Here is a 25927-nt window from a genome sequence, read left to right as displayed (position 1 = left end):
TTCTCTAAACCACCCAGCAGCCCTTCTCTAGGCAATGATTAGTTGAGCAGCGGCCACACCCGTGTGCCTTTATCCAACAGCTTCACCCGCTGTTCTCGGTCACAGACTCTGTGGTGTCACCACATAGCTTCTGAGCAGGGCTGGCACCATCCACCCACCTGGCAGGATCCCTGCACAACCGACAGACCACTGTCAAGGTCACCGCCTTCCCACCACAGCTCCTGCCTCCGCCCTCTCTTCTTCCTCAGCAAATGATTCTCCTCTTCTGTCCGGTGGCCTCCAGCAGTCTCTCTTCATTCCTGGTACCTTCTGGATGTGTGTCTAGGACGCTGACCCTACTCTCGGCGGCCCCGGGTCCAGGCTGGGGGCCTGGGGCTCGCGCTTTCTGTCTCTTGGGTCCTCCTGGTGTTTCTGAGAGTGGTCTACACCCCTGAACACATCCCTCTACGCCAGAAGGGCGAGAATGGATTCTTCTTGTTGCATCTAAGAATCTGGACAAATTCAGGGCTCTCCCGTGCTCTCCGCTGGGCTGCACTTTCACTGCACATGTCGTGTGCCTGCATTCTGGGCGCTTCTTCACTACCGTCCCTTCCCATCCTGCTCCTCTGTCGGGGTCCCGCTTCGGCGTACCGTCCATTTTCTCCCCTGCACATGCGCACACACCTAAGCCGTTGTCTCTTTTCTGCTTTGCACTCTGGGCGGGTCACTGAGCTCTGTCTCCTGTATCACTGACCCTCTTTGCATCATGGACTCGCTCCCATCCATCCTCTGGGATGCCTGGCTCAGTGAGCACATTTTTCATCTCTAAGATTTCCCATTTTCATACTTTGCTCAGTGTCTGCCGATTTGATTTCTCACTTTCTTTGAATGGATGTAGTCCTTCCATTCGTTTCTTTTGAGTATCACAGATTAAGATTTTTTATTAGGCACTTCCATTAACGTGACCCCATCTGGAATGAATTCATGCTCTGAGTATGGGTTTTCGTGGCTCTTTTTTTCTTTTTAAATTAAGGTGAAATTTATAAAACATAAAAGTAACCATTTTAAAATGTACAATTCAGTGACATTTAATACACTCAGAGTTGTGTGACCAAGACTGTTTCTTAACATACAAAATCTCCCTGTGTTTCTAGATTTGGGTTTGCAATAGTTTGAGGAGTTTCTTGTTTTGTTATTAGGTTTCTGCTTTTGCTTCTTTTTGTCTCGCTCTCCATTTTTTCTACGAATTGTGTAGCCTCCGCCAGTCAGCCGTCAGCCCCACGTAACCTGCCGCCATCTGTAGGTCTCTGGTTTCTCGGCCTGGCCTTGTCTCTGCTCACCCCCTACCCCCACCCCCACGGCGTCCTGCAGGCTGGAGCCCGAAGCCAGCCCAGCCCTGCACTGTCTCTCGCCCTCTCGGCCACAACATGGTCCGCTGTGATCAGCGAGATCTAAGGGTGATCTTAGGGAGATCTCAGACCGTTATGTAGTGGGTTTCCTCCTGTGTGAGAGCTTCCTTCCTCCTCTTTCTATCTTTTCTGTAAGAGCTGCAGGTCTAAGATATACCAGCCGACGGTGATGGATCCACGGTGAGGAGGGAGGGTCCCTCCACGTGGACACTACTTGTGACGATGTGGTCTGGACCTGCTGCTGACCACCCAAATCCATCGCCTCCCAACGCGGCTGGACCGGACGGGTCTGTGGAAGGTGAGTTCCCATACTCACTCATAAACACAGTGGGCAGCGGTGACAATCCACAGGGGGGTGATGATGGAGCCCCCGCACAAGTGGTAGCCCTGGAACTGAAGGCTGGCCTGCCAGGGCCACTGTGCGAGTGAGGACATGTTTCCACCCACGATGCAGGCGCTGTAGCCGGTCCTCAGACCACAGGCTGTGGGGGGAGGGGGGACAGCAGTTGAGGGATGATCCCACAGACCTTTCTGGGGAAGGTGGTGCTGCAGCTAAAGACCTCTCCTCTTTCCCTGACACCTGCCGCCCTTACAGAGCTCACAGCCCGGAAGAGCGCTGCAAAGGTGGGGGGGGGGCATAGAGTGTGGAGCAAGGGCCAATGGAGTCTGTTTCGGAGGCTCTGATGCACGGTGCGGCCCTGAGCAAGCTCCATGCTGACCGCTGACTCCCTTCATAGACGTGGAAGACCGGGACATGCACACACACATCCCGGGAGAAAAGACTCAGGTCCAATCAGGGCAAGGACTCATTGGCTGAAAAGCAGGTGTGCCAGGGAGGGGAGGGGAGCGAGGGTGGGCCAGGCTGCAGGTAGAGAAGCTGAGAGGGGAGGCGGCCCCCCTCTGCAGCCCCAGGGGGCCCCAGGGAGAGAGCCTGGGGCCCCAGAGCGGGGTGGTGAGCCAGCTGGGTGCCTGCTACCCTCTGGGCAGCTCTTCCATGCCAGGTGGCCACGGGCCTGTGACCTCTGCCCTTGGCTCAGGGAACAGCCCAGGAAGCCCACAGAGCCCCCGTGGATGCTTGTTGGGACCCTCCAAAGACCTCGCTTCTCTCTGGCATCCTCGCAGACCCATGCAAGCACTTTGGGGCTTCCTGGGAAACAGTTTGGATCAAGATATGGGAAATCAATCCTCTGAAAGCCAATTAACACAATGACCTTGACTGACCAGTTTGCTGAAAATCAATTCCCTAAGTGATCCATGTACCCAAACCTTGAGACAAATATTTTAAGCCTGGCCTGGCCAGTGTCTGTAGCCGTTGCTAGCAGGAGCAGGGGCAGGAGTAGAGGCTCAGCACTCCAGCCAAACAGCTTAGCCGGGGCCAAGGGCACATTAGAAGAAGACTGTCCAGCTGGACCAATGCACATCTGCTAGAAAACAGCCAGAAAGAGAAACCTCTGGGGACACTCTCGGGGATTCACCTAATAGATCGCATGGGCCCATCTCATTCTGGGCACATGGCTTTAGCGAATCGATCTCATTCTGAAGACACAGCAGAGAGCAGAAGTCAAGAGTGTGGTGGGATCCCAGTTGTTCCACCTCTGCTAGCTGTGTGACCTCAGGTGAGTCCCTCACCCTCTCTGTGCCTCAGTTCCCCCTCTCAGAGTGGTTGTGTGGATTAAACAGTCGCATAGCCCAGTGTTTGTGGAGGTCATAATGCTCCCGCTTCCCTCTGGGCCTCCCCCATCAGGCACTTGGCCACCTCCTGTCTGGTCACACCTGGCCGTGCATCCACTACAGAAGCTCCCGCCCAGCGCTGGGACCAGCAGAGAGGGCCTGTCCCCAGGAGCTGTCCTCCCCTTCCTGCCTTCTCCCCTGCTGTCTGCAGACACAGAGGACTGCCAGCCAGTCTGTCCCTCCTCGGCCGCCACACCCCCTGGCTGCCCCATTCCCCAGTCCCCTTCTTTCTTTCTTTGTAGTCGCGGATTCTCGAGAACAGCCACTCTTTCTCTCACTTGCACCCCCACCCATCCTGCACTGCCCAGTGCCACCCTTCAGTCCCCCTATCGCATTCCCAGAGCCCATCTGAGCCCTTGCAGCGTTTGTCTGCTAGGACTCGGCTCTTGAAACCTACACAGATAGGAACAGGAAGAGGGTAGGCCCTGAATCCTCCCACCTCCCTGCCCCAGACCACACTTCCCCGAGGCCTCCTCGGGCTGGGGTCTTCCCACCAATGCTGATTCTGCCGAGGGCAAGGCAACTCCAAACTTCCTGCCACAGCTGCCACTGGAGACTCACGGTGCTGGGGGACAGTCAGCTTGGTGCTAGACCTGCTGCCAGGAGGCGTTGCTGCCCAGTGCTGGGCCTCGGGCCAGCTCCCACTGTGCGCCAGCTCCCACTGTGCACATGTTCCTACTGTGCATTTGCCCCTCCCGGGTATATGCTTCTTCCTACTGTGCACATACTCCTGTGTGCGTGGTCCCACCAGGTGCATGCTTGCTCCTACTGTGCGTTTGGACTCTGCACCCCACACTCTCAAGGCCTGGCCATGTCCCCACTTGGGGCTTTTTTGCACAGAGAGGCTGAGAGGCCGTACTCCTCCCTGCTGGCTGTCTCCATGGAGGGGGCCGGCCTAGCAGCATCCCATCAACCGTCCTTCCTACAACAGCCCATGACACAGAAGTGGCCCGTGATGGCTCTCACCTGGTGGTGGGTGCACAGCCAGCAGCCACACCCCAGGGCCCTGGAGCCCACCTCATCGCAGGGAGGGGTCTGCCCTTCACCATCTCTGACCAACCACACAGAAACGCCTCTGTGTGCTTCGGGTGGAGACACCCAAGGGCGGGCAGCAGAACTGGAGGCCAGAGGGCATTTCACAGGCGCCTTCAGACCGCCCGGCCTTGTCCGTCCTGGGGGAGTGGAGTGGCCTCCAGGAAGGGGCACGTCCTGTTCCCTGCAGCCCCAAGGGCAGCTCCGGACACGGCCAGGCTCAGGGAGGCGAGGGGAGGCTGGTATTGTGGGAGAGGTGGATAGATGCCACCAGCCAGGACTGACGCAGGGCAGCCGCTGGGTCAGTGGCCCAGCCTCCTCACCAGACAGTGACCTTCCCATGTCACCCACTGAACCTCAGGAATGTGCTGGGGCTTGTGAGCCGCCTGCAGCCTTCCTTCCGGAGCCCAGGGCCTCCTCCCACCCCAGCAGCTGGGACCTCCTGAGGCTCCGTCACGGCCTGTCAGGGTCCCCAGGGGACCCATTGAAGCTTGCCTGCTGGCTTTTCTGAGTTTTTTTGGGAATGCAGAACCAATGAAGAGTAGTGTGATTTCACCCAGATTAATTTCTTTTCCCCAAACTGGGTCCTCTCAGGCTGGGGCCAGTGGCCGGCATGTACGGAAGGTTGTCTGGACTGTGTCAGACTGTGCAGGAATCAGCTTTGTAACACCAACCAACTGCTCTGCGCCACCACACCGTCCACGGAGCCAGGCCGCCCCGCTCCACACCACACACCGCACACCACCACACACCACATACCACGTACGACACACACATACCGCATACCACGTACCACACACACACACATCCCCCACACACACATCCCACACACACACACCATGTACCACATATACCATGTGCCACATGCCACACATACCACACACACACCACACACAAACCACACACAAACCACATACCACACACCACACACACGCTCACACCCGAGGCCCACTGCATGGCCCTGCCCAGGACCCCACCCTGGGTCTTACCAGCGGTGCTGCACTGTCACCTCAGCGGTGTGGCCTGAGCCTCGTGTACGGTGACGGTCGGGGGCAGGGGCAGGAGCGGTGCCTTTCCAGTGAAGTGGCTCCTGCTGCCACACGAAGGTCCCACAGCCTCTGCCCAACACGGCAGGGGCTCTGCTCACCACACACCTGCCACCTCCAGCCCCCACAGCCAGTGGGGCACCAAGGGGAGGCTGAGGCCCAGGACAGGAGGACCGCCCCCCGCCCTCCCGTGGCACCGGCTGTTAGCGGACAGCAGACAAGCCCGGGAGCAACGCGACGACACGTGGTGGCTGCTCATTCCTGGGGTAGAAATGAGGGGAGCGGCTGTTATCTTCACTGCACTTTTCTAACTTCTCACACTGGAAATAAGAAACGAGGTGGGGAAGAGGGACGAGCAGGTGAGGGAGCCGCGGGGGTCTGAGCTGCAGCGAGACACCAGAGAAGGAGCTGTGTGCACAGGGAGGGGGTGGCCAGCAGGGCCCGGGACGCCGGGTGCCCCAGGGGCAGCAGGGCGGACTTGCTGACAGCCTGGCAGAAGGCAGGCATGCCACCAGGGACTCAGGTCCTCAGGCCCCAGTGCCACTGCTGTCTCAGAATCCGCTGCCACAGTGTATATAAACAGGGCGCACGCACACACACGTGTCTACCCAGGTGAGGACACGGTGTGTGTATGGACACAGCCTGAGTGTGTGCACAACACGCGTACACGCACATGTGTGCACAGAGTGCGTGTGGAGTTCTCAGCACTGGGGCCGGAATGTGCGGAATTCAAGCACTGGGCTGGGGTGACAAGGGCTGGTGGGATCTGGGGTGTGGCTGCGGGGGGGGCTCCACCACTCCCCCCACGTCCCTCCCAGGGGCAGATCCCGTCTCTAACAGCGGGGCAGAGACCCTCCATGGCCTTGTGACCTTGGGAAGTGCCAGGCGCTGTGCCTCCATCTCTTCTGTTAAAATGGCTTTTGGCGCTTGGCAGGGCCAGGACGTGCCTGGACATGTGTCCAGGCCTAGGGTACCCGCCAGCCAGGCCCGGGTCCCCTGAAGGCTCAGAACGGGAACCAGCAGTGGCACTGGGCGTGGCTCTGGGCTGGGAGAGAGAGAGAAAGTGCCTTCACCTTCGATGAGAAGGGGCCTCAGAAAGGGGCTCACGCAGCCCCGAAGGAGGACTTGGATGAGAGTCACAAGCCCCCAGAGGCTGGGAGGGGCTGAGCTACTCCAGATGTGGGCACGAGGGAACCACAGGTGTTCCAGAGCTGGGGTGGGAGGCCCAGCCCACTGTGCATCACCTACAGACACGCAGTTCGGTGGCCAGAGAGCCTCCGGGCTCAGATGGCACCAACGTGTGTGGAAGCTGCTAGACTCTGGTCCCCAAGGTTCCACATGAGATGCCTGTGAAATGAAACAATGGGCAGCAGACCAGGGCCTCGCAGGGAAGGGGCTGCCCCTGGGCCGGGTGGCACTGCACTGCAGCCCCCACGCAGGGCTCACTGCAGCTTGCCTCCCACCACATCTACGTGCAGCTGAGAAATGCACCATGCACAGCCCCAGCCAGGGCAGGCAGGAAGCCCCTGCAGGCGCTGTGGGGACCCTGCAGCTGTCTGCACACGAGCTGCACACACAGACAGCCCCGTGTGAGTGGCCCCGGCAGGACACTGTGTCCCCACTGCCAGGGCTGTGCCCCACGAGTGAGCAGGACACCAGTCTCCATGCCGCCCCACTGCACGTCTGGCCCGTTTTATCTGCGGGGCCCAAACCCGGTTCTGCTTGGAGTTCAGACGAGGGCTCAGTGGGGCTATGTTCTGCTTCCCAGAGGCCAGGCGCCTCCGCTCGCTGTTATAGAACACGCAGACAGACCCCGCCGCGGTCTCTGGTGCCAGATCACCAGAGCTTTCCGGGGACGTACAAACTACCCACCCTGCTCACTTCAATTCCCACCACCCCTTGGGTACTTCTGGGGCAGGAGAGGGTGAAGGGGACAGGCTGATTCCGAAAACTTCCAAGGGCAGGACTCTGGAATTGAGATCCTTTCAAAGAGCAGGAAAACCTTGGGCCAAGGGTGGGGCTTTCCTTCTGGTTCCAAAGCCTGATGGCGATGGCCAGGCCAGGGGCCAGGCCTTGTTTGAAGCTTCAAAGGGACAGAGCTGCCCCCGTGGCCAGCACGCCTGCACAGCTCCTTTCCATCTCAGCCTGAGGCATGAGAATCAGATCTCTGCTCAAGGACAGGCACGGCCAGACGGTGACTCCTGACCCCAAAGCCTGTGGGAGACACATTTGCGGGGTCAGAGCAACTCTGCTGATGGGCAATGATCCTTAGGTGGCCCCTGCCAGGGCCTGCCCACCTGCAGCCCGTCTGCCAGCTGGCCTTGACCACTATGCCAGGTGTCCAGACCCTTGCCAGCCCTCAGCAGACGGCAGATTGTCTGGCTTAAATACCTCACTGGCTGAATCTTCCAGACTTTTCTGTGTGCCAGTAGCATTCCTCCCCACCCCTGCCCAGAGCCTGTCTGTTGCGTGCAGACTCAACCCCATTTCACAGCCGGGCGCTCCCCTAAATGTCCATTTTGCGACAGTCTGGCCAACCCTTGGGAGGGTACTGCTAAGGACAGGGTCCCATCAACACAACCAGAGCCACAGAATCTCATGGCCCCGCAGGGCCCAGGCAGGTAAGGGGAGAAGCAGCACCCACCTCTGCAGCTCCCCATGGGGGGCTGGCCTCCTCCCAAGTAGGGACTCACTGACCTTGGGGACGCTGGCTCTGTCTTTGGGAAACGGTAGCTATGTTTGCACTGGAGCCATTTGCAAGTCAATGGCAGGTTTCTGGGCCTGTGCACACAGCCCTTCCTTCCTCAGCCGGGCTGTGGGCACAAAGTGGGGGCCAGCAGTGTGGGCCAGGTGGGGTGCTGCTCTGTGCTCTCTGTGGACACCTGCCGGGGAGGTGGAGAGCCTCCCTGTACCCAGCGATCTCTGGGGCCTCTGAAGCCCCACACCCACCCTCCGGGTTTGTCTCCCAGCCCAGCAGGATGCACTCCCAGGGCCATAACTGCATCCGGGGGCAGGGGGGAAGAACCACCTTCACTGCCTTGGGAAACAAGCTTGACAAGGAACCCCAAGACCGCCAGCAAACCAGCAGAAGCTGGGGGAGAGCACGTCGTCCGTCAGCCTCAGAAGGACCAGCCCTGCCGATACCATGACCTTGCACTTCTGGCCTCAAGACTGTGAGGGAACTAATCTGCCATTTAAGCTGCTCACTTTGTGGGACTTTGTCAAAGTGGCTCTAGCCACGTATAGGGAGAGAAGCAGCCAGGCTTTCATACTGAAGCACAGTGTGCGCTGTGGGCTTTTCATAGACGCCCGCTGTCAGGCTGAAACCTCATCCTTACAGATACAGTAAAAGAACCGGGTGCCAGCCTGTGCCCAGGCAGATGGCTCGTTAGGCACATTCAGCCCCAGGACCCAGATCAGCCACCTGCCTGGCCGTGTGGACGCTGCAGTGCCAGCCTGCTCCCCCTCGAGCTCTGGCCTCTGTGAGCGCAGGGCGGGGCCCTGGCCTGTAAGCTCGTTGGTGCAGGAATGCAGCCTCCCTTCCTGGTGTCTGGCCCAGGCAGAGCCGAGAACAGATGCAGCGTGCTGCCCGCACCTCCGGGCCCAGGGAGCAAGCACGTGTTCCAGACCTGCTGCAGGCTGGGCCCCCAGGCATGCCCTCAGGGAGCAGACCTACAAGGAAAATGGTGGCCATGGTGGAGGAGGCCCTGGGTGAGCAACGAGACTGGGGGAGGCAGGGACCCAAACTGCCAGTCCTGGGGTTGAGTCTGCATTACCTTTTCTGAGGAACCTCTCCCAGGACACACCTGCCTGCCAGGTGGCTCAACAGCTGGTCTGGAGAGTATCCCCTGCTATCCCAGCATGCAGGGCCCAGGCACGGACCCCTGCTGTGGCGAGGGGCGCCCTCCCCCAACCCCGTGGGGCCTGGCTAAGGGGGGCCCTGTTGGGGAGCCTGGCAACATGGAGGGCTGCTTTCCCAGGCTTCCTGAGACCTCGTCTCTCTCCAGCCAGCCCCCCACCCCACAAACCTGACCTGAGGCCCTGGGTGGGTCCAGCGTGGGTCCAGCGTGAGTCTCCCCAGACTCTGCCTCCTGCCTTAGGGCCTTCTGCAGGGACAGGAGCTGCAGGCTTTGAAAGTAGCCCAAATCCAGGCAAGGAAGGGGAGCTGGGACATCCTGAATCTAATGAGAGGCCAGCATACTGCACAGAGGGTCACAGGGCCCTGGCCCTCCCCTCCCCAGGATCCAGACAGATGCCCCACTTGCCACCAGAAGCCCAGGCTTCGCCGGACATGTCACTACTGTGGCCACCCCCCAACACTGGGGCAGCAGCTCCAGGTCACGTCCTGTATGTCTCCTCCCATCCAAACGGAGACGGCACGTGGGGACGAGAGGGGCATGCTGTCTGCCAGCCAGCCGGGGACAGCTTCCTGTGTCTGCACAGCGGCTCAGGGACAGCACGTCAGCCAGTATGACAGTCAGTGATGGAGGTGCTGGCCCAGAAATGCCCTTAAAAGGCCTCCTCATTCCCGAGAGGGCAAGTAGGGGACACGGGGGGTTCTTGGCGCCAGCCAGGGCTGCCTCAGGGGCAATCAGTCTGGTCACTGTGGCCACAGCCACTCCCGTCCATTTATAACTCCCGCCAGGGGCTCTGGGCCCTGGAAGCCCAAGTGGCCACCCTGGCTCCCATTCCTGGGAGCCTCCGATGGGGGAAGGTGGGTCTGCATGTTACTGGACCTGGTTCCCCAGGGAGGACAGCCACCTTCACCTCCCCGGTCACACTCCCAGGTCACCACTGCCAGTCGCACATGGAAGAGGTCGCTCCCTTCCCAGTGACTGAGCACCTGCTAACAGACGAGGGCTGTAGTGAGCTCGGACCCCTGTACCATCCAAAGACCCCTCAGCCCTGCAGGCCGCTGGTCTGTCCCCATGCACCTGGCTTTCTCCTGCCTGGGGACCATTGTCTCCGTGGGCTGGCAGTGTTCAGCCCCCTCCCTGGCATTGTCCTGCCCTTGGCAGCTTTTATCCAGTGGCAGCATCTTCCTTAGTGACTTGTTCACTTGTCATCTCCATCCCCACCTGATTCTGCCATGTCCGGCTCCACCCCAGTGCCACCACGGCCGGGGCGAGCAAAGGACAGAAGGGGAGCGGAGGCAAGAACAGCTGAGGCAGCAGGAAGACTCGTGGCTGCCCTGAGAGAGGCCGAGTCCCCAGGTCCTGGCACCCCCACTCAGCTGATCAGGGGGTGTGGCAAGCCCTGTGCTCCCAGGGGCCCCGTCTCCCTCCACCCAGCACCCCCTTCTCGTGCAAACTGCGGTGCCCTAAGGCTCCCCTCAACCTTCATCCAAGTCTAGCTCTCCTGTCTCGGCCCCCAGCAGGTGCAAGCCCACAGCTGCCAGAGGCCCCTCGCCTTGTCCCAGGGTCCCCCAGACATTGACCAAAGGACAACTGCTTGGGGACAACAGGTACCACAGCAAGGACACGCTCAGGGCAAATCTCTGAGAGCCGCCCCTGCACAGCCCCACGCCAGCTCCGTCCCCCCAGCCGGGCTGCTGGGTGCACTGCTCGGGGTGTCAGTAACCACAGGCACCACCCCCCCAGGAGCCTGGGGTGTAGCCCCTTCCCACCCACAGCTTTGCTGCCCTGGGGCCCCAGGGCCAGAGACCAGGTGTGGCTCAGCCTCATCTTGCAGGTGACAGGCCTGCTGGGGCTGCAGGTCCTGCCTGAGGACCCTGGCCAGGGGGAGGGGTTCTGACCCCACCCGGCTCTCCCTGAGAGAGGATGGATCTATCACAGGCCGGGCCGGAGGCTGGATTTGATCTTTCTGTTAGAAACCAGGGGATCAGCAAACCATCATGAGCTGGTGTTTTCTGGAAAGCTCAGCAGGGCACCAGCCCCGGGCCTGGACCAATTCTAGGAGGTCTGCTGCCGGCAGCTCAGGCTTGTCCTGGCCGGAGTGTGGCTCCCAGCAGACGGGGAGGCTGCAGGGCTCGTCCAGGGCTGTCCCTGCTCCATCGCCTCTGCACAGCTAGGCCGCAGCCCGACCTCGTCCAGGTTTGCTCCCAGCACTGGATCTGGGCTCCCCGGGGCTCAGCGTGTTTCCTGAAGAGACTTCCTCAGGAAGCAGAGCGCTCCCCCCTTTCCTGTGTTCCCAGAACTGGCACGGAGCACAGTGGAATCACGGGCCTTCCCTAGCAGGGAGAGCTCTGGACCTGCTGCCCTCCGGCAGGCCGTGCCCCACCAAACCTCAGGCTCCCCAACCACAGCCAGGGACAAGTCTCCCCTCCCCTCCTGGACCTGCCAAGGACCCAAGAGCAAACTCCCCCAGTGGGCTCTCTGGAACTTTCCAGACAGCACCGCCAAGAGTTTGCAGAACTTTGTGGCCCCGTGACTCACCACTGGCTGCACCTGTGCACGCGCCTGTCACAGAGGCTATGGCCGGGCCAGGCTACACCCCACAAGGGGTACATGGGGGAGAGGAGAGGAGAGAGCAGCCTCGTGCGGGGGATGGGTGCGTGCTGGCGTTCACACGCCGTCAGTGTGCCCTCCAGCCCCCCTGTAATGTGGGCCGGTGACAGCATCCACACGCAGTGGTCAGGAGGATGCAGGGTAACCGAGCTAAGGCCTGCCCTCACTCCTGGCTCTGTGAGACGCTCAAGGGCGCACGGCATGGCTGCCGTGCCAAGGTCACTGGCCCAAGGGAGAGGCTCAGGCCAGAACTGGGTGTCCACTGTCATCAGGAGTCCCTGGGGGTGGAGGGCAGAAGACAGACACAGGACTTCAGTGTCCTGAGTGCCGCTGCCTGAGACCTGGAAGCAGGGCTGCCTGCCCTCGCGCCTGGAGTGGCAGCTGGGGAGCAGTGAGGACAGAGGGGCAGCATATGAAGACTGGTCTGTGGGGACACTGCCCTCCCCTCCCCCTCCCCTTGGCCCTTTGCCATGGAAACCAGGAGAACAGACCCATTTCAAGGCACATTTACCATGTGCCCCCGTAAGGACATTCCAAGGACAGTAACTAATATTTTGTCTTCATTAAGTTTTAATGCTGGTGAGCACTGTGGAGCCCCCACTCCACAGGGACAGGACACCCACAGCTCGGTGACCGTCCTCTGCCCCTGCCCTGCCCCACCGGCACCTCTGCCCAGAACTGTGCCCATCAGCCCCGCTCTCTTAGAAGTTCTGCCACATGTACATTTGTGCCTGACAACCTTCGCGAGTGCCTGGGGAGGGTCTTGGGGCCCTCTCCGCTGAACCGTACGTTCCTGACGCATGCGCTGCCCAGTCAATCCTGCCGGTGGGAACCGCTCTCTCCGTCCAGCACTGGACCATGGCCCCACGGCCCCTCACACCCGAATGCTCAGGTCCCCTGACACCCATGCACTGGTGGGTTAACACGCGCTCCCTGCCCAGGCGTAAGATGGACTGTCTCCCCCAGCTTGTTGGTCAACCGACTGCTCGTGCCAGGAGCCCATTTTCCCATGGGCTGTTCCTCTTCTCCTCGCTGGTTTGTAGGTACTGATCCTGTCGGTGGTCAGTGCTGCAAACTCCTGTCCTGTGTGCCTTTCACCTTCCTTTCAGATGGTTTTGATAAAGTCTGTTCTCAGTTGGGAAGCTCTCAGGAGGCGTCAGTCCTGCCCTCTGTGGTGACAGCTTCCTGTCCTGTTATGAATTCCGCTCCCGTCCTGCATGGATACTCACCCACTATTTTCTCCAGGAGCCTTCAGGGCAGCCCCACCCTCTCCTACTCCCACCTGCCTGGTGGTATTTCCTTCGGGAGAGACCTGGCACCCCGAGAGGCCCTCCTGCCTGGTGACAGCTACACCTTGGAAAGGACACCTCTTTGGGGCATCTCACAAAGAGTGAGAGGCCTCAAGGGAGCCCCCCAAAACAAATCAAACAAACATGAGCTGGGCCCCAAATGGCCAGGGTTCCCTCAGTGGCCCGAGCTGGACAAGAGTTCCCAGGAGTCAGGGGCCAGCGTGTACTGATTCCTGAGAGTGTGCAGGACAGAGGGCACACTGAGACAGACAGAGGTGACCAGGCGGCCCAGGGGGACCCCAGTCGTGCCTCAGCCTGGACCTGCCTTACAGGTCAGAGCTGCCTGGAGGTAGGACAGCCCCTCACAGGCAGGTGCCAGCGGGAAAGCAAGTGAATTGACCACCCACGGGGGACCCGTGAGCCTAGCCTGGGCACGGCCCGAGTCAGCACACACACAGCTGGGGCAACAGGCAGGGCGTCTGGCTCAGGGACCCCTACTGCTGGCTGAACAGAGTATTTCTGTGCTGCAACCTCAGCCTGGCTCGTGGAGACTCAGCCACAGTAACAGAGAAGGTGAGTGACCTCGGCTTGGCCAGTCCACAAACGTGACGGCAGGTGAGGGTGTCCCCAGAGCTGCTACCGGCAGACATGGCTGGTCCCCTCGGACACACCCGGAGCATGAACAGGACACCAGAAGCTGAGGCCTGGCACACACTCAGCTTCACCTGTGGTCAGGAGGCCGTGACCACGGGACACTCAGACCGCTGCTGGTGCCCAGGATTAGCGGGGCCCCTGCCCTCACAGAGCACACTGCCGGGGGTGTCAGCAGACTGGGCCCTCCCCGTCCCCACTGCCCTCCGCACGTGCCATTTTCACAGCATTTGTCCGTCGTGTGGCTGCAACTCAGCGTCCACACCCTGTCTCCACCTCTGGACTGTCATGGTCTCAGGACACGGCTCTTCATGTCTCTGAGCCTCAGTCTCCCCACACGGGAACCTGGGCTGTTGACCGCCGCACCTCCAAGAAACGTGAGATAGACGGGAACAGAAACAAGGATGGGGCGAAGGTCAGGCAGTGCCTGGCGCTGAGCGCTCAGCAGACGTCGGGCATACGGGCTTCGCTGTGCCCCTCCATTTGAGTGTTGGAGACCTGTCCTCACCACGCTTTCCACCCATAACGTGCCCAGGCCCACCTGGCGCCCAGAGTCAGGCGGTGCAGGAGAAGCCACAGCTGAGAGCCACACACTCCTACACAAGCTCAGGCACCCAGTCACACGTGCGTACACACACTCACACTTAGCTACACAGGATTCACCGGACACTTTCGAAACATGGTTTCGAGCCCATGACGGTGACTCAGGGCTGCCGACCACTCAGGGTGCTGTGACATAAGAGGCAGGCACAGCCCAGCAGAGCACCGGGGAGGGTCTCTGCTGGGCCTCACCTGGGCTCAGGGGCCTTGCCCGGCCGACAGCCGACCCCAAACCGAAGTGCTGGAGTTGGTAAAGGGAAGAAGTCTGTCACCCTAACAGTGAGACTCAGGAATCCGTCTCCACATGGGGACTGCACCCCGGGAGCTAACGGGCCATTGAAGCTTTAACTGCTCTGACAAGCAGGTCTGTGTCTTTACACTGAGGCCTGCAGGGCCTGGTCTGTGTGGGGTTGTCCCCAACTACCAGGCTCACCACACGTCCCCTCTGCCCTCAGGCTGGGGGTCTGTGCAGCGTCACCTTCCATGAAGACCAGACATAATCCTGTCACTGCTGAGTTACGTGAATTCACGTCGGTGCCCAGGACAGAAGGGTAGATGGTTCGAGGCCTCGGATCCGGGGTCCAGCTCAGACAGCTGGAGCTGAGAACCTGGGGCTCTGAGCCCCCATTGCTTCTGCGTGGCTTCCCTCCCATTCGTCCCAGTTCATAGACACAGCTGTGCACCTGAGAGCCGAGCAGCCATCAGGAACTGTGATTTCCCCTGGGTTTGCCTCCCAGCTGCCATTGAGCACCGGTCTCCACGGCCACCGTGCTCTGTGGACACCCTTGATGGCGCCTGGTGAAGCCGCAGCCAGACACAGACGCGGCAGAGGGAGCAGCGTCCTTCGGGCTCTACTGAGTTACCGCCGTGCGACCCTTCTTCCTGACTCACTGCCTTTCTCCCAGCGCCTCTCAGAAAGTTCGGGGACTCAGTGATTCAACACTCCCACCCCCCTCTGCAGGGCTGGAGTGCATCCGGTGTTTGGACTGGCTGCCCTGTCGTGCCTCCCAGGCTGAGGACATGTGTCGCTCTGGTGGGCATGTGGGTAGCTGGCCCCCGAAGAGACCCGAGGCCTATTCACAACCCCTCTCTCCCGTGTGAGCAGTGCCCCCTGGAAGGGCCCGCCCTGCCCACTGGCCTTCCTCGGGCAGTCACACTAGTGTAGCTTCCCGAGTGCCAGGCGGGGCCCAGGGCGCTGGCTGTGCTGGGCTGACACCAGCCTCGGGGCAGCACCCAGCTCATTTCCTAGAAAAGCCCCCTCGTCACCCTGACAACCACCCGTCTGATAATCACCTGGAGGAAGGTTCAGCTGGGTCCACACAGAAAACCTGTGAAGGCGGGGAGGCTGGGGGACAGCAGTCCTGGAAGGGGAGGCAGGGGACAAGGCCACGTCCCCCTCGATGGTGCACACACACAAGTATGGCTGAGCCACCAAAGGGTCAGGCTCCCACAGCGATTGTGAGCTGGTCCCCGCCCCCCACAGGCGCCTCCTGTGAGCCCAGCACGTCCACCTGTGAGCAATTCTTGGCTTCCAAAGATCCTTCTCGAGCCTTCTTCCTTTGTGTCTTCTAAGAAAGTTGCAGCGTCCCTCTGGGAGCAGGACAGGGAGAGACAACAGCTCTCCTCAGACATGGGCTGACCTGCCGGGGTGGGAGGGGGTGAAGGTGGCCCCTGAGGCTGCAGGACGGGGACGCCCCTCGGTGCCCAGCCCTTCTGAGTGGGAGGCTTTCCACTGACAGGAGCCTGCCGACCTGCACGGCACTTCCCGTCACACTGACCCCTTCAGCCTCGCACTGTCCCCATGTCACAGGCGCCCTGCACAGCCGGGCACAGGTGTTCTCACCATCCTGGCACCGAGTCCTGGCCCCACATCAGCTGACTAGATCCGAGTTCGTCTTGCGTCACTCATGTCATGACTTTCGTATGAGTGTCATGACTCTGCAAGTCCCTGGGCCGGTTTCCTATACACTAAAGGTCTGGGCTAGCCAGCAATTCCCAGGTCACCACACACAGAACAGGGCAGGCTGGGGACACGCGAGGTTAAGTGGAGGGAAACCGGGGTCTCACTGCGGGTTTCCGCAGAGCCTTGGTGGCACGATGTGGCAATCTCGAAGAGACAGCGCTTCCAGGCTCACCAGGCCCCGGCCAGCTGGTCTCCACATCAGCCAACACCCGGGGACACACACGTTTGCAGCCACATTCAGGAGGTGCGGCTGGTGTGGGACACACCAAACACCACCCTCTGAGGCTGAGCCCCACAGCACCCCAGAGACCTCAGGTGCCTACCGGTGAGCAGAGGACGAATCTGGGCCCCAGGAAGGAGGCGGGAGAGCCACGGGAGAAGAAAAGCTTCAGTCTTGCTCCAGCCTTTTATCAGCCTCCCACGATGGGCAGGGGAGAGGAGGGGGCCCGGACCGGCCAGACTTCAGGGATGCTCTGCCATCCACGCTCTGTGTTCTAGAAGGTTCACACGTGGGTACAAAATACAGGGGCAGCAAATGTGGGGTCCCCAGTAGGGATGGGAGCCCGGGCAGGTGTGGCACAGTGTGGGCAACTTGGACCCGTCAGAGGCTCGGTTCTTCCTCCCTCAGGTCCCAGCTCTGTCCCCATTGTGGCACAAGCATGGACAGGTCTGGACAGGTCCAACTAGAGGGGCTGACAGGCAGCGTCCTGGACTGCAGGGGCCCTGACACTTACTGCGTGTCACCATGTGTCAGGTGCTGCCCCAGGAGCTGGGAGAGAGGCCAGGAGACAGGCCCCTTCTCACCAGGGATGAGGCAAAACCCAAATAAGCAGCAGGAGCCGTGCCGGGAGCGGTGGCTCCGGACGGGACAGGTGGGCTTGCACACTCACGTGCCACAGGAGTCACTGAAGAAGTCTACGCAAAGGAATGACGTGGTCTGATTTATGTTTAAAAGATCCAGGTGGCTTCTGGGTAGAGAAAGCCCTGGGTGTGGAAAGCGTGTGCACACACAGGCATGCACACTCACATGCACACACAAGCATGTGTGCACACATCCACACGTACACGCACACACATGCATGCATATGGGCATGTACACTTGCACACGTGCACGCACACGCATAGTCCTATGCACACACCTGCCCGCCCGGCACCAGACGTCCTCCAGAACCAGGGACTCCTGGGAGCAGCGCCCTCTCCCTGCCGAGGACTCAGCTGTTCCCCACGCGCCCCTCCAGACCCCTCGCTTAGACTATCCTGGGCCAGGACCACAACTCAGCCCCAGGTGGCCTCCCTCCGCCTCCGGGTCAGACGCCCTGCAGGGCCAGGCAGCCCTGGACCATGGAACGTGAGGAGCAGGGTGTCGCGACATGGACCCCAACATGTGGCAACAGCCCTCCACTGCTAACTCAGAAGGCGTCTGTAATCCCAGGTGTGAAACCAGATGCCAGGACCAAGCAAATGTTGATGCAGACACACACTCAGGTCTCCTGACGGATTCCCAAGAAGGGATGTGGCCTGCAGGAAAATTCTAGTAACCAGCCTTCTAGGAAGAGCAGGCCTTGGTGACGTTTGTCTCCAGGAAGGGCACAGCTCAGAGAGAGGCTGGTCATGGGTAGCGTGGTGCCAGAACCTTCTGCTGCCAGGAAGCAGGCAGATGCAACGTCTGCTGAGGGCCCACTTCCTGGTTCACAGACGGCACTTCCTCCTTGCTGTCCTCACGTGGGAGGCAGAGATCATCCCTGGTCTCGTCCCACAAGGGCACTGCCCCACCACCAGGGCTCGCTCTCCTGACCTCTCACCTCCTAACACCATCACACTGGGGTTAGTGCTTCATTTGAATCTGGGGGGACCCAAACATGCAGGCCTACCCTCTGAGGAGCGGGGAGAATGCAGCCCAGCACCATCTGCCCCGGCCAGAATGAGCCCTGCCCAGGGTGCTGACCAGGTGGGCCCGCACCCCAGGGCCCTGTCTGAGGTGCCCGGGCAGAGGAGGGTGAGGGACAGGCCACACCTGTGGAGAGCAGAGGCTGGAGTGAAGGTGAGCCGGGTCCAGACCTCAGATCCTCGCCCCACAGAGACAGCAGCTCGGGGTCACAGGGGAAGGCCCTGGGCTAGAGTCTCTGCACAGCCCTGCTAGCCTTTCACCTAGCTGCCCCCTCAGAGGGAGACTTGTGAGACACTGGGCAGCCACGGAGAGCCAGGTGAGTCTCAGACACGTCCACACTGCCAGGTGCAGGTCAAAGGCCAGCAGTGTGGCCGGGCCACCTTGTCCAGCCTCCTCGGGGACCTGCATCAGGACAGGCTCGCCCTGGCAGCGTCACCTGCCTTTGGCGTCCTGTCCCGTGTCCTTGGGGCGCACTAAGGAAATGCACACAGATTTTAACGGGAGCCCACACTAAATGCAATCAGGGAAAACATGAAAACTGGGGAGCGAAGCAGGAGACATGTCTCAAAGTCAGAGTGAAAGCTGATTCGTATGGGAACTCCCAGCTCAGCTCCTCCACGAGGCCTGCCCCTCTGTGCTACTGCCCCGACAGGTGAGTGGCTATAAGAATGAAAAACGGTCACGTCATGGACGGGGGCAGGTCCATGGAAGTCAGTGACTGTGGGAATATGCTCTCCTCTGCTGAGATGGGGGACCAGCCCAGAGCCCCAGACCCCCGCTCCAGGTGGGGCTCTGGACACACAGTACGTGGCCTGGCGAGAGCGTGCTGCTTCAGGCCGAGGGGCTGGGCCTCGTGGGGAGCCTGGCCGGCCAGCAGCCATGGTGGGGCCATGAGGAATGCCTTACTCAGAGACTGTTGTGATAATTCAATTGAGCCCCGGCCCCAAAGCCAGCACATGCGGACTCGCGAAGAACAGAAACAAGTCGAGCTTTGGTGGCGTTTCTTGCTGTGCACATTCTTCAGTCCCTGGGAACCCCGAAGCATGAACGTGGCCCCTTCACCCAGCAAGGGGCTCAGGCCAGGCCCCTCCTCCAGGCACAAGCACACGGCTTCCTTCTACACTGCAAAGTGTAGCCCAGACCACAGTGTTCCAGGACTGGGAAAAGCAGATGCCTGTGCCACCGAGGGCAGGGCTTGCAAAGACAGCCACTTGCGGCCTGAAGTGCCCTTCGTGCCAGCGCCACGGCTGCAGCAGCCAGGGATGCAGGTTGGGCAGACGAGGGCTCTTGGCCCAGAACCTGTGACTCACTGCAGGACAAACAGGAAGGCCGTGCACCTGCCCAGAGCTCGGCCCGGGCTTCCTACGGACATGATAGCATCAGGAGCCCAGAGTACAGGCAGTTTTGTTCCTCGCTTTGAGTCTCTCGTGCTGATGACGTCAACGGGGCATGATGGGAGCAGGGAGGAGGCTGGGCCGCTCAGACAGGGACCCCTTATCCCGAAGCTGCCTCCGGCAGGGGACCTGGTCCATTCATGTCCCTTGTGACTCCACCTCCGCTGACCTTTGGAGAGGCCTTCCTCCCGGCAACTTCCAGGAATGGGAGTTTTTCCAGCACGGCGGAGAAAACAATATTAAGGCAGGGGCTTTAGGTCACAGGACAGGGAGTTTCTGGTTTGTCCTTCAGGGCTCAGAGAGGGCCTCTGTCCCGTCACTGCCTCCTTCGGCCTGACCAAATGTCTGAGCACAGTACACTCGGTCTACAGCCAAAAACAGTCAAACACCAATACAGATCCCCAAAACGCGGGTATCATCAGGGCAAAACGCACCACCCGGGCCCATCGGGAATCCTGCGGCACATAAACCCAGCCCCGTCCAACGTGGGGACAGACTGAGGGCACAGGAGGGATGTCCCGTCTGCACCCTAGTCCAGCCCCCTCGGCAGAGGGCCCCGTCCGCCCTGGACAACCTTACTATGGCTTCCCTTAGCTGCGTGCAGGAAATGTTTGCCCAAACATCACATAGAAAATAACCCCCCTTTGGGACCGGTCCATTCAGTCAGGACACAGGAATGAGGGGCAGTGACCCAGCGCCCCTCTCTGCGCCGTCTGCTTGAGGACAGGGCTGAGGCCATGCCCTGCACGACCGGCTCCCAGGACGCTGCTGCCTCTCGGTGTTTATTCTTTTATGCGCCTCCCTCCACTCCTGGAAAAAAGTCTGTACACGGAGCCTTTGATTTTCTTATTTGTGGCCAAATTCCCACCAAGATTTCATGGGCTTGGAGAACACATATAACAGGGTAACCTGGCTGGACCAGAGCCAAGATGCAGGTTTAGCACTGAAGGAAGGTCTGACAGCCCCACGCAGGTGCACACGCATGTATGCAAAGATGCACACGCACAGGCACACACACACACAGAGACAGACAAGGCCTATGGCTGTAGCCACTCACTGACCTGCCAGGGACAGTACAAAGACCTGCACTATGTCCACGCCTGATTCAGGAGGAAGGTTTCTGGGGGTGTGGGAGGGGTGGCGGGAGACCCCGTGCTGCTGAGTATGTGGGGAGAGAGGGAGGAAGGGAGGGGCAGCTTGGCAGCAAGAGCCAGGCCACAGGAAAGCCGCAGTTGTGGCTGCAGCCTGGCTGCCCTGGCCGTCCAGGGATATGCGCGCCCCAGAGAAGCGTTAATGCAGGAGCCCAGGGCCTCGCCGTGGAGGACTCGCGTGGGCAGGCCGCTGCCCAGTGAAGGCCTTTCCCTCCTGCACTCCCAGGGAGCCAGGGCCCTGGTGGAGTCGCGATGGGTGAGAAGCGAGATGGGAGAGAAGTAAGGGGGTGCCGGGCCCAGAAGAAGCTGGAGGCTGGTGCCCCTTCCACCCAGGGGTAAACCCTCCAGAACAGGCACTGGGCGGGGCTCCCCCAAGGACCCTCAAGCGCCCCTTCCTGCAGACCAGGAGGACCTGAAGAGACAAGAGTCCCTCATGGCCACACCGCACAGACACAGCACAAGCCCCGGCTTCGTCACACAGGACACAGCTCAGCTGGGCCAGAATGGCCTTCCCACCCCCGGTGCCCAGTCAGAACCAAACCTGCACCACATCCGGCCAACACGTGCCCCTGCCCCCACAACCAGTCATGCCCACGCAGAAACTGCCTCCCCCTCTCCCAACTGGAGGAAGTGTGTTCAAATAGTGCAGTGCCAAGATTCTGGAAAACTCCCTTCCCTGGCGGGTGGAGAGGACAGTGATTCATCAAGAAGTGGTCAGTGCATCGTCCAGAGGCAGCACGGGTGCGGCGACGTGCTCTGTCAAGACTGCGGTGAAAACGCTCCCCTCAGGGAGCAGCTGGGGGCTGGGGGCCAGGCCCAGGTCCTGGGAAACGTGCTTTCTGTGACTCATGCCAACACAGGACCTGCTCCCTCGGCTCTAAGTGACAGCCCCCATGCTTCAGCTGCCCTGCATGTCTCCCGTCAGCACTTAGCTCAAGAGCAAGGAGAGAAAAAGCAGCAGCGTTCCCGCAGGGGTCCCCTCTTCCTCTGCCCCGTGGCCCTGAACCGGGCACAGGGTCCATGCCAGTCATTCATTCCCAGGCCTGGTCGTCTGGAGCTGGCTTCCTGGCCTGGAGTGGATCTCAGAGAAAGACTGAAAGAGAGAAACACTGTTATTCTAGGCAAAGGCGAGAGAGACACTGGACAACCAGCTCCTTGAGACGGAGTAAATATTAACAGAACCTTTTAAAAATCAACGTCTTTACTACTGCTGAGTAGACTGATTGATCTACGTCTGCCCCTCGCTCCCTAAGTGTCACCGTGTGACCAGGCAGCCACAGGAGCCTGCCGTGGAGCAGCACCACGCAGGGCTGGGCACAACTGCTACCTGGGGACATCTGGCCACTGCCCTCCCCTCCCTCTCCTGCCTCTATGACCCCACGGCCCTGCTGGTGGTACCCAGCGCCTGATGGCCAAAGAGGGTGCCAGAGGAATTTAAACCCTAATCACCACCCCTGCAGGCTCTGGTCAGGAGGACAAGTGAGCACAGGTGAGGCAGGACACCCGAGGAGGCAGAGGTGACATCACAGTGTGACTGAGGGCTCCTGAAGAGGGACGCAGATTTGAATCGCAGCTCAGTCACTGGGGCAGGCAGCTGCCCGTCGCGGGGCTCACCCCTCGCCTGCGGCAAGAGGCTGTGCGGACCAAGCCGGTGCCAGTGGACGGGCCCAGACCCCCTCCGGACACTAGATGTCTCCCGTCCAGCTACAGGCTGGCGTTACTGGGAGACCCTTCGATTTCACAGAAATCACGACACTCTGAGAGCCTCGTTATGTGCAGGGCACCCCATCAGGCCACAGGAATTCAACGGGGTGATTCTCACATGCAAGGCAAGTGGTCCTGCCCAGCTGACGGGTCCCCACAAACTCCCAGAAACTACAGCAGCTGCACACGTGAGCTTACGTGCATTTCTGTGTACAGAAGTCTATCTCCTGCCTGTACAATAGCTAAGAGCCACTGTCCTCGGTCTGCAGTCGAGCAGAGCAGACGGGGGACAACAGAAAGAGGGGTGCGTTGCTGAGAGCGGCACAGGCCGCCCGGGGCTGGCACCAAGCAGGCACTCTACCCCCTCCACCGCGGCAGGCCCTGTCACCTCTGCACTGCCCGTGCTCTGCACGATGACACACGCGCACGGCAGCCAGGCAGGTGCGAGGTCCATCAGCGAGAACCCACACAGGGCGCCTGGGACCCGGACGTGGCGAGTGGCAGGCTGCCAGCTGAGAGTACAGGAGCTGGCCCAGGGTCAGCCAGGCAGACGGGGCCTGAGCCTGGGCACAGGCTCGTTCCACTGGCCTTGGAGTGTCAGACTCCTGCGCTCCAGGACTGGGGCTGGCAGAAGACCCCCAGGATAAAGTCAGAGGGCATGGCCACCTAATTACCTCACACTGGAGTGGCTTTTTTATATTTTAAAATATAAATCAGATGTTGCTCCAGCCCCAGCTCTCCAACCGTCTGTCATCACACGGACCAAACCCCGCAGTGTTTCCTGTGGCCCCGCCTGCACACCAGCTGCAGTCTTCAAACGTACCCCAAACGTGCTGCAGGACTCTTGTCCCAGATAGCTCAGTGTGACAGTCGCTTAAGCCCATTCATATTGAAAAGCTGAGCTGCAAATACGCCGCCGATTAAAAACTGTAATAAACTCGATGAGCAGGAGTCATTTTTGGGCAGTCACTTGGCAGTAGGTGTGTTCTACGGACATTAAATACCCAGCAGGGTGGGCAGCAGCTCAGGGAGCTCCACTGGGCACAACTTCAAACCCTCACGGTAGAGGCCATTCATGAAGCAGACCAGGTATTTTTAAAATATGACGAGTATAAGGTACGTGAATCGTTGCATTTTGAAAATCATGCCTATAATAATATTTCCAAATGACAATTACAAAATTCAACAAATGGTGCTGGGAAAACTGGCCACCCACAGGCAAAAGAATGAAGTTGGACCACATACAAAAATTAACTCAAAATGGATCAAAGACCTAAACGGAAGAGAGAAAAATAGAAAACTCTTAGAAGAAAACATGGGGGAAATAATGATGACTGTGAATGTGACAGTCATGTCTTGGATATAACACCAAACGCACAAGCAACAAAAGAGAAAACAGACTGTCGGACTTGATGAAAATTTAAAACTTTTGTACGTCAAAGGACACTATCCACAGAGTGCAGAGACAACCCACAGGACGGGAGGAAACATTTGAAAATCATCCGTCTGATAAGAAGTTAATACCCAGAATATATGAAGAACTCTTGTAACTCACCAGCAAAAGACAAACAACGCAATAAAAATGGGCAAAGGACTGCAGTGGATGTTTCTGCAAAGACACAGAAATGACCAGTAAGTACATGGAAAATGCTCAGCATCATTGGTCAGCGGGGAAGCGCAACCCCAAACCACAATGAGACTCCACACCCACGAGGACAGCTAGAATCAAGGAAAAAAACAAAGTAAGAGCTGGCGAGGAGGTAGAGAAAATTGGAAGCCTGGAGCACAGCCGCTGGTGAAAATGCAAAATGGTGCAGCCACTGTGGAAAACTGTTTCTCTAACAGTTAGACACAGAATTACCCTGGGAACCAGCCATGTCCCAGTTAGGTTTACACCCAAAGGACTGGACAGCAGGGACTCAAACAGACACGCACACCATGTTCCCTGCAGCGTCACTCCCGACAGCCAACAGGTGGGAGCCACCCACGTGTCCACCAACTGGTAACGGATGAGCAACAGGTGGCACAGCTACAAGGGATGTCACTGAGCCACAGAAAGGGCTGGAGTCCTGCTACGCGTTCCCACATGAGTGACCCTTTGAGCCACTGTGCTGAAAGGAGCCAGGCCCAGAAGGACAAACGTCGTGTGAGTGCACGTACATGAAGTCCATAGTCAAATTCACGGAGACAAGTACAACAGGGCACCAGGGCTGGGAGGGGGCAGCGGAGCAACGGGAAGTCAGTGTTTCATGGCTACCAGGTTTGATATGACAAAGTTCTGGAAAATGATAGTGGTGATGGTTAGACAACACTGTGAATCTACTGAATGCTACTGAATTCCACACTTAAAAGTGGCTAAAATGATAAACTTTATGTTTACCATTTATGCGTATGTGGCAAATTTTGCTACAATATCTGAAAACTTGGAAAATTACAAATAACAAGAAGAAGCAGTAGCCGTCTGCAAGGTGTGCCGTGCACGAGCACATTCAAAGGACTCCTCATTCCACACGTCATTCTGCACCTGCAGACACGCTGCAGTGGGCTCCCTGAGCGCAGACAGCGTGGGTCTTAGACACGAGCCCCGTGGGGTGGAGGTGTGCGAGCTGTCACCTCCCTGCCCACCTGAGCCTGGACTGGGAAGGTATCTAAAGGCTCCTGAATGGGTGTGTTCACAGCACCCTGACCTTGTGCCCCCTAAAGGATGCTGTATCCTATACTGCGTCCTACACTGTAACCGGGTCTTCGCCCGAGACCATATACTCGCCAGACAAGTCCTTCTGAGGTAGTCTAAGCACCTACATCCTAAAAAAATCAATCAATCAATCAATGAATTAAAAAAAATAGGACAAACTTCACCTTCAGAACTTAAGGAACATAGTTAAGTCTACAAAAGTAGTTGTCAACCGTTTCCACTCACATTAATGTCACAGCAATATAGCTAATGGCAGGTGTGGCAGAATCCGTGTACTGGGCACATTTACACCTTTACGGAAGTCCCTCCTTGCCCATGGCCTGGTTTCCAGCCTGGGCCGACTTTCTCCAGGTCACAGACTTGCAATGCTATGCTCGGCGCTCTAATTTGAAAATCCTCTGAAGCAAGTGAAAGACACAGGGCTGTGCAAATATCTGTGATGGGGAGAGTCCTTGTAACACTAGGCTGCTCCCAGTTCATGCCATGAGCAGACAGGGCTTCACGGGAAACAGGTGAGATTGGTAACGGAGCCAGGGGCAAGAGGCCTGCTGGGATCACCTGTGGGGGGGGGGGGGCGTGGGAGTGAGGTCTCACTGTGGGCCTGGCAGGTTTCACACCTTTACACAAAAACTGACAGCACCAAGGAGAAAAAGACTTCCTGAACTTATATAAGAACAATTCTTTAAAAATTAATTTTAAAAAACATGTACCATTTTACTGCTTTTGTTTCTGATTTTAAAATTTATAAGAGACTTCAAACACTGCCAAGTACATGCTTTTATGCATCCTTTTTAAATTGCATTTCCTTTAGATCTGTAGATGCCAAAAGACACACAAAAAAGAACCTATGTTTTCCCCTTGACCTTCACATGAAGAGAATTATTTGAAAGGCTAGTCACTCCTTAAAATTGGCCTTCACTACTTTTCC

The 25927-nt window shown here is 58.9% G+C and overlaps 1 long non-coding RNA gene across 1 annotated transcript; it reads right to left on the bottom strand.

Moving 5' to 3' along the window:
• Positions 1 to 12814: 12814 nt before the first annotated feature.
• LOC141569982 (uncharacterized) lies at positions 12815 to 17220 on the bottom strand. Its single transcript, XR_012493740.1, has 2 exons — positions 16491 to 17220; positions 12815 to 15844 (listed from the first exon to the last, which is right to left on the bottom strand). It is a non-coding gene; the product is annotated as an uncharacterized LOC141569982 (long non-coding RNA).
• Positions 17221 to 25927: the final 8707 nt, after the last annotated feature.

The sequence above is a fragment of the Rhinolophus sinicus genome, linkage group LG01 (assembly GCF_036562045.2).
Source record: "Rhinolophus sinicus isolate RSC01 linkage group LG01, ASM3656204v1, whole genome shotgun sequence".
Classification (NCBI taxonomy): Eukaryota; Metazoa; Chordata; class Mammalia; order Chiroptera; family Rhinolophidae; genus Rhinolophus; species Rhinolophus sinicus.
This window is presented reverse-complemented; position numbering and strand designations above follow the sequence as displayed.